The sequence below is a fragment of the Mesocricetus auratus genome, unplaced genomic scaffold, assembly GCF_017639785.1.
Source record: "Mesocricetus auratus isolate SY011 unplaced genomic scaffold, BCM_Maur_2.0 Super-Scaffold_100048, whole genome shotgun sequence".
NCBI lineage: Eukaryota > Metazoa > Chordata > Mammalia > Rodentia > Cricetidae > Mesocricetus > Mesocricetus auratus.
In genome coordinates this window covers 3,121,606-3,129,683 of record NW_024429225.1, presented here as the reverse complement: position 1 = coordinate 3,129,683, position 8,078 = coordinate 3,121,606, and positions in this window count along the sequence as shown.

The window sequence follows — 8,078 nt, the reverse complement described above, 5'->3', positions numbered from 1 at the left end:
CCCTCCCCAGCTGAGGCCATTGAAACTGACTCCAGGCATTGCCATGTGCCTGCTATCTCTGGGGACAGTGGGATGTAACATGGTCACTATCACCTGGTGTTGAGAATCGTTGGCTGGCAGGAGTGACGGTGCTGAATGAATACATAGCTTAGGCAATGACCGTTCCACACGGGCCAATAGAGACGTATGTCTCATACACCACAGGGGCTCAAAGGAGGGCAGGGACGGGGACCAATAAGAAGAAGCCTTGGAGGAGGCGGCACAGATAAAGAGTTGAGAAGCATCATAAGGGCAGAGCAGGATAAGATGAGAGATTATCAGCTCGCCTGGATGGTGGCGCATGCTGAAGGTACGGAGGAAGGGACTCAACTCCAGAGCACAGAAGGTATAGGGTGTCAGACTGGATTTAAAGCATGCTCATAAAGTAGCGAAATCGCAGCAGTCCTCAAGCTGGGTTGGGGCTTCTGCCCCACCAGCAAGAAAATAACCCTGCTGGTGGTATATAGGGCAGAGAGAGGACTGAGATGAAGAACCAGGTAGCATATTTTCGTAGAAGTTGAAAAGAAGGTGCAGGTTAGGCTAAGAATTCCAAGGGCGGTGGAGTCAAATAAGGACTTAGAGCACCATGCTGCCCGCTGGCCTGCGGTTGGTACAAGGCACAAGCTCCTCTGTAGAATGTCTATGTCCCTTGCTAACTCTCCTTCCTCCCCTTTGCCCACATCTCCCCTGTCAGTCACCCTCTCTTCTCAGTGTCAGCGCAAACTGGTTCCGTAGACACCGTCTTTTAATACTGTCTGCCCTTTAGACTCCTTCCGAGGCACTGTTTCTACCTTAATCTTCTTGACAAATCCCTGTTCGTCCTTAAAAACACAGCCCAGGAACCATTTGCTTCACAACACATGCTATGATGAGAGACAATATTCTTCACGTCTGTGTTTCACGCTGAACACGTGACCAACTTTTACCTCCCCCCCGATTTTTAAAAAATATATTTAGGTGGGGCTGGAAATAGAACTTAGATCCTTGCATTTGGGAGGCAGTTTTTGTACCATTGGGTTACACCTCCAGTTCTTGTTTATTATTTTAAAAATATTTATTTTCACTTATGTGTGTGTCTCTATGCCTGTATGTTTGCACATGTATTTGTGTGCACCCGGGGAGGCCAGAAAATGGTATTGGACGCCCTGGAACTGGAGTTCCAGGTAGTTGTGACTTGTTTGATGTGGGTGCTGGGAACAAACCCAGGTCAAGCACTTTTAATGGATGAGCCATCTCTAGTCCCTCTTTATAGTTTTTGAAGAAGTGCTACTTTCCCTTGCATACATTCTGAGATGAGGTTCAATGATTGTATCGTAGTTTATACAAGGGAAGATTGAAAAGTATATAAAGATGCACTGTCGGGCGATTGATATGTACATGACGGAACTTAGAGCATTGTGCATCTGTGACAGAGGGTGAAGAGGGTCAGCGTGTGTTGTGTGTACTGACACGGATTAACCACTAAGAGCTACTGCTGGCGAAGGACAGCAGAGTGTCCAACAGTGGCTTAGCACGCCACCATTTTAATGCTAGTACAATAAAAAGAATGTCCTATCAATGGGTGTACTTGCTGATACTTAGCATCTTTTTTTTAAAGATTTATTTATTACATATACACCAGATTGAATTGTAGATGGTTGTCAGCCAACATGTGGTTGCTGGGAATTGAACTCAGGACCTCTGGAAGAGCAGTCAGTGCTCTTAACCTCTGAGCCATCTCTCCAGCCCCGATACTTAGCATCTCTTGCAAGTATTAATAAAATTGACTGTCCCCAGAAGGGAGGAACGCAGATGCTGGGGACGTGATGTAGCAGAGACTTAAACAGACAAACAATGCATTCAGCCTTTTGTATTTTTTAGCATTTAGAACATGAAGGTAGAGTTGTGTTCCAGGAAAACCCCAATGGACACACCTTATTTGAGACATTCTGGTTCATTATGAGGAACCAGTGTCCATTGAGCCTGAAAAGAGAATTCAATCAAAACCATAGAAGTGGTTGTGCAGATGGCTCCAGTGGCGTTCCTGATGTTTGGCTTGGGTTCTTGGTTCTTCTTGGTATAACAGCAAAGAAAGGACACAAACCAAATATGGAGCTCAACCCCCACTGACTCCTGAAGAAAGTCCTCGCCACCCAGAGCACCTTTGCCAATCTCTTGCTCTGTTCTGCAAGCTCAGCAGTCACTTTGTAGCCAGGTGTGCAAAAGTAGGGGCTCCAAAGGAGCAGGGCTTCTACCGTATGAGAAAGGCTCCTGGGCTCATCCCAGAGAGATAAGAGAAGGACATCTTGGATGGGGAAGAGTGGGAACATGGTGGGATGCTATCGGAGAGCTGCTACCGTACATGAGAAATAAGACAAGCATGTCCAGGATGACCAAGACACGCACCAACTCACAACACTTTCTGAAAGACAGATATTTAGTGTGTGTGTGTGTGTGTGTGTGTGTGCATGACAGGTGTGAAGACACCCCTCCTTTCACCATTATGTAGCTTCCAAGTCACACGGTTAGGATACACACATTACAATGATTATACCCATCTTTCTGGCCCAGAGGAGTGGATTCTTACTCAGGTTGTTGCCAGAGTGGAAATGGAGTAACAACATACAAAGTCAAAATAATTACACCAGCAGCAAGGAGTTGGAGGTCAAGGTCAGCAAGAAAGTGTAAGCCTTCGGGATCTGAAGACTCTTGAAGAGAGGGCTTGAGTTTTGGTAAGAGGATGTGAATCCATCCTAGCTCAAGATGAAGTAGATGTGAAATCCCACTCACATCACTGTCACAAAACCCACTAGATCCCAAGCTGACATGACTTTAGTGACTATAGATGGACAGGCAAATTGTTCCCTCTTGTCTGGACTAAAACAGCACTGTCTGGGGCTGGCAGCAAAGAATCTGTTATGGAAACAAAGTCCTTGCTGCCCATTAACATTTGATAGCTAATTTTCTTAATATGATAAATTGTGATGAGAAGCAATTCCTTGTCTTTTAAACTAGTGTTGGCTACACTATGGAGGAACAATTGCTGTGACAGTACAGCTTGCAGGAATGAACATCGTTCTTGGGTGAAGCCACCTGGACATATCTGGGATGTTGGAGGGTCTACACAGAGGAGACGCTGTTCTGATTAATCTCAAGGTTATGGCTGATGGCCAAAGGTCACCAGGATTTGATGCAGTTATTTAAAATGCTGTCTTAGGAGGGGGAGACTCTGGGGAATTACATAACACCCCCAGCAGCTGTTGCGGGGATTTAAATTGGAATTGGGTTAGAAGAAAATGGTTTCAGCGTTGTCTCCTGTCTCAGTTGTCTGAGGCCTGTGGGCACAGCCCCCGAATCATTGAACACAGCAGGGCTGTGCGTTAGAAGCGGGACTAACCGATTACTCAGACTTATTTCCTAAGGCTCCGATGGCGTGTAAGGCATCCAGAGACTTGGAGCCAAGGCTAGAAGCCTGTGTTTAAGGACTGGTTCTGCCGAATTTGGGTTCATGGGTCCTACAAAAGGTTTATGCTGTATTGCCTCATTATCCACTGCTTCCCCGACACCCCCTCCTGTGGCTAGGAGTCAAACTTAGGGTCTTGTGCATGCTAGGCAAGCACTGCCATGGAGCTGTATGTTAAGCCCCATACTGTACTATCTTTTCAAAGCATGCCCCTGGGAGTGTGTCTTGTTTTACCTACCCTACTTAGTTATCTGCTTGTACGTCTTTCTATCTACCCACCCACATAGCAATCACATGTGTGTGTCTATCTCCTTTGTTTTATGTGTTGTGCATCTGCCTGTATATTTGTATCGAATTTACCTTTTGTTTATTTATTAAATACTCTTCTTTCTTTTTTTTTTCTCGAGGCAGGATTTCTCTGTGGCTTTGAAGGCTGTCCTGGAACTAGCTCTTGTAGACCATGCTGGTCTTGAACTCAGAGATCCACCTGCTTCTGCCTCCCGAGTGCTGGGATTAAAGGTGTGCACCACCACCGCCCGGCTCTATTAAATATTTTTCTAAGAACGGTTTCTGGGTTAGCAGAGTAAGTAGAAGTGACTGAGGCAAACCGTAGCCCCTGGAGTGTCCCTGCCTTTGTCTGAGTCAGGCTGCCCTCTGGCTCCTATGTACTGGCTCCATCCTCTCTTGGGTCTCTGCTAAACTGGCATTTTTGGGCAGCAGGAGACCATGGTGAGGAGTCACCAACATTGGTTGCTTGCTCTAGACGAGAGCGTGTCCGTTTTCGTCTTGAGCAAGTACATCCTGGATGCTAGCCAGTCCATTCTGGAACATGTCCACAGTGGGAGCCGCATTCAGTCTGTGTTCCAGGCATCTGTCAGAACGAAGTCAAGATGGACTGACGCCTTGGATGAGGCTGTGAAATCGGAGCGCTGGGAGGCTCCATGCAGCGGTCTCCAAAAGGCCGCTTAAGCGGGGTGACCAAACTCTGGCTGTTCCCAGCTCCGGGTGAGCCTGTGTGACTGGGTGGCCTGTAGAGTAGAGCCGCACATCTGTGCGCTCCACGGTGCTGAGTTCTCCCTGTGAACCGGGCTCCATGCGGAGTGGTGCCGGCGACCTCGCTGATCCTCACTGCTCAGCTGCAGGGGCTTCACACTCCTTTTGGTGACCTCAAAGCTCTGCACGCCCTCCAGAGCTACCTCGATGCTTACTTTGGGGGAGCAAGCTCTCAGCGGACCATCTGAAGCTGACCTGGAGCTGGCCAAAGGGTGATACTCCCTGGCTAGAGCAGCAGGGGCTAAAGAATTACGTTTTCCTGCTTCCCGTTTAAAGCATCATGTGAGGTCGGGCAGGAGCAGGTCCTGATGATAGAGCCTGGGAGTCTTCACTGTGTGTGGGATGGGGACCCAGAGAGGTGCATTCGGGCCTGCAAAACTGATCTCAGAATAGGGTATGATAGAGGCCAAGTCACGGGTACAGTGAGGACCACTCAGTGGGTCTGAAAGTATGTGTGCACAGTCCAAGACAAGGAGACATTCAGCGTGAGTGTGGCTAGACCCTCCTCTGTCCCCTAACCCAGTGTAGCACTTACTAACTGTAATTAGTTTGAATTAGATTTTTCATGGACAATCCTGCGAGTTCTGTCTTTAGGCTACACCGTCTTACACTGAGCCAAGACTAACAAATGTCTTCCAGCTGAGACATGAAGATGGGAAGACGGAGGCATCGGTGCCACCATCTGCCACCCGGCAGGCAATGCGCTTCCCATTTATGATCCCACAGGAGCCTTCCAAGACCTGCAAGAGGAGACACGGCCATTCACCAGCCGACAAGGAAGCGGCCCAAGAGAAGGCATCTCCCAAGTTCACACCTCTGTGTATAGCGTGGAGGCTCTGCGCTCGGGAACCCAGGTTTGTCTAATTGTCAAAGCACGGATCTGCCTTGTGGTTCACTCCAAGAGCCTTGGGGGCAGAGCTCACACTTCTGCCAGGCGTGTGACCTCAGGAAACAATTAGTGTGTTTCTGCCAGGCGTGTGCTTACACACTGGACTGACCTCAGGATATGTGTGTTTCAAGAGTGAAACACTGAGTGCTGAACGAATGAGGGGTATAGTGGAGTCTTTATTTAAAAATGCTTTTGGGGTTTAGAAAAGATTAGTTTTAGTCAGGCCTGGTGGTGCACGCCTTTAATCCCAGCACTCGGGAGGCAGAGGCAGGCGGATCTCTGTGAGTTCGAGGCCAGCCTGGTCTACAGAGCGAGTTCCAGCCAGGGCTATACAGCGAAAGCCTGTCTTGAAAAAAAAAGATTAGTTTCATTATTTATTTATGAGTATGTGTATATCTTTATTTTGGCTGTATGTGCACACGCAGGTAGGTGCCCTTGGAGTCTAGAAAAAGGCATGGGATTCTTGGAAACTGTGAACTGTCAAACATAGGTGTTGAGGACCCAGCTGGACAAGAAGGTGCTGAGCCATCCCTCCAGTCACTGTGAATGCTTTTAAGGAGTCCTTGGCCTTGATGTTCACATCCTTCAAATGGGTGGAGTTTTGGTTTCTTCTTTTCTTGTTATTGGAACCAAATACCCAACACCGCCCCCACAAAGCAACTTAGAGGGAAAAGGGGTTACTTCGGCTTACAGTTCTAAGAAACACAGTCCATCACGGCAGGGGAGTCAAGGCGGCAGGAAATTGCACCGGCTAGGCATATCACACTCAGAACCAGGAGACGGAACAGGATGAATGCTGCTGGTGTCCTGCTCACCTTCTCCTTCTTACCTAGTCCAGGACCCCAGCCCACAAAATGATGCTGCCCACATTTAGGCTGGTATCCCTGCCTCAGTTCACCCGTTCTAGAGTCTCCATCACAGACACACCTGGAGGTTGGCCTTCTAGATGATTCCAAGAGCCTGTCATGATGACAATCAATATTAGCATTAAAGATGGAGACTCAGTTTTATGGTCTTATCCATAAAAAGCAAAGAGCCCGTGCTGTCTCTTTGGTGTTGTATACAGTACAGACACTGTGTTAATTTTCCACAATATGTTTGCTGCCTAAAGTCTCCCTGCTGTTTAAAACAGCTCAGGTTTCCAAAAGATAACAGCAGGAGCACAGTAGGTCTGAAGCAGGCATTTTCGAGTATTTCTCCAGGTACTTGAGGGGTAGCCCAGGCAGTGTCTTCCTTTTTCTTAGTCTCACAGAATCTTTCTGACTCTCAGACTTAACTATGACTCTCATCTTGACAGTCACTTAAACTCTTCCAAGGCAAACACATGTCTTTTACAAGCAAACATATATTTGCTCTATATAGAAAAAAAATGCCGCCGGAGGACTAATTTGGAAGCTTTGTTGATTATCTGTTGTAATGAGCCACGTTACATAATTAAAAGGATTTTTTCCCTTAACTGCATTTCACTACTAATTAACTTTTTATACATTCTACAGTGGACATTTTAGGTTGAATCATAGATGTAATTATGTCATTTCTATGCAAAGAACAGCTTATGAATTATTAATTAATATTAAATCTGTTGATTAAAGGCTAATTCATAAGTAAACATATTACAGCTCACTGTGGATTGCTCTCTAGAAGCGTTCTTTTGTAATTTTTGTGGTCCCCTGTTCCTTGTTAAATATCCAAGATAGAAACTGGCCACACAGATTCCAAACAATAAGAGCAATCCATTTCAAACTCTGTCTGAAGTTTTAACTGCAAGCCTTTTGCATTTCAGTTGTTTAAGAGTTGCATAGTTTTTGAAGGGTACAAAAACACCGTGGAAAGCTGACCAGTTTTATGTCCTTTCTCTTCCTCTCTCATTTCCTGTTCTTCTTCCTAGCCCTTCCTAGCCCTTTCCCCTTCCCTCCCTCCTCCCTCTCCTCCCCTCCTTTTCTTTATTTCACTTTAGTTCTTTTGATCTAACCCCGAGCCTGGTGCATGCTGGGTACATGCGCTGTCACTGAGCTACGTCCTTCTGTATTTTCCCAGACAGCAAACTGGAGAAAGGTTCTCTTGTAGTGCACAGGCAGCCCTGAAGAAGGAGAACTACAGATTGTGTACCTCAGACACGGTTCTACGAATGTCTTTCTTAGCAGTCATGAAGGATGGAGTTAGCAGAGGTCTGAATGTAAGAAAACACTTGGGTGTACCAGTCACCCACACATTTTTATATCCGTTGATTCGTCAATAAATTCTTTAGAATGTCAACCGAATAAAAAAAGTGAAGAAATGAAAAGGAATGGGTGACATGGCCTGTCCTAAAGCATGGAGAAGGGTTATTTATTATAGATGCGTGGGAGAGCGTACAGAGGGGAGGTGGCTGCCAGAGTCCAGACTGTGCCTTGCTGGCAGACTGAGCAGAGCAGATGGGCCAGGAGGGGAGAGACGGGAGCACGGAAGAGAGAGCGAGGAGGCCAAGAGAGGAGCTGGAGACCAAGAGGTCAGCAGGGCACGAGAGTGGTGTAGCCAGAACATAGGAGCAGAAGAGCTGCAGGGTGGGAAGCTCCGCTCAGAAGCTGGCCCAGAGAGTTCAGGGTAAGGGGCCTTGTATGCCAGGCCTTGCTGACAGAGTGGTGACCACTGTCTGCTTTGCTGTGTCAATAAGCA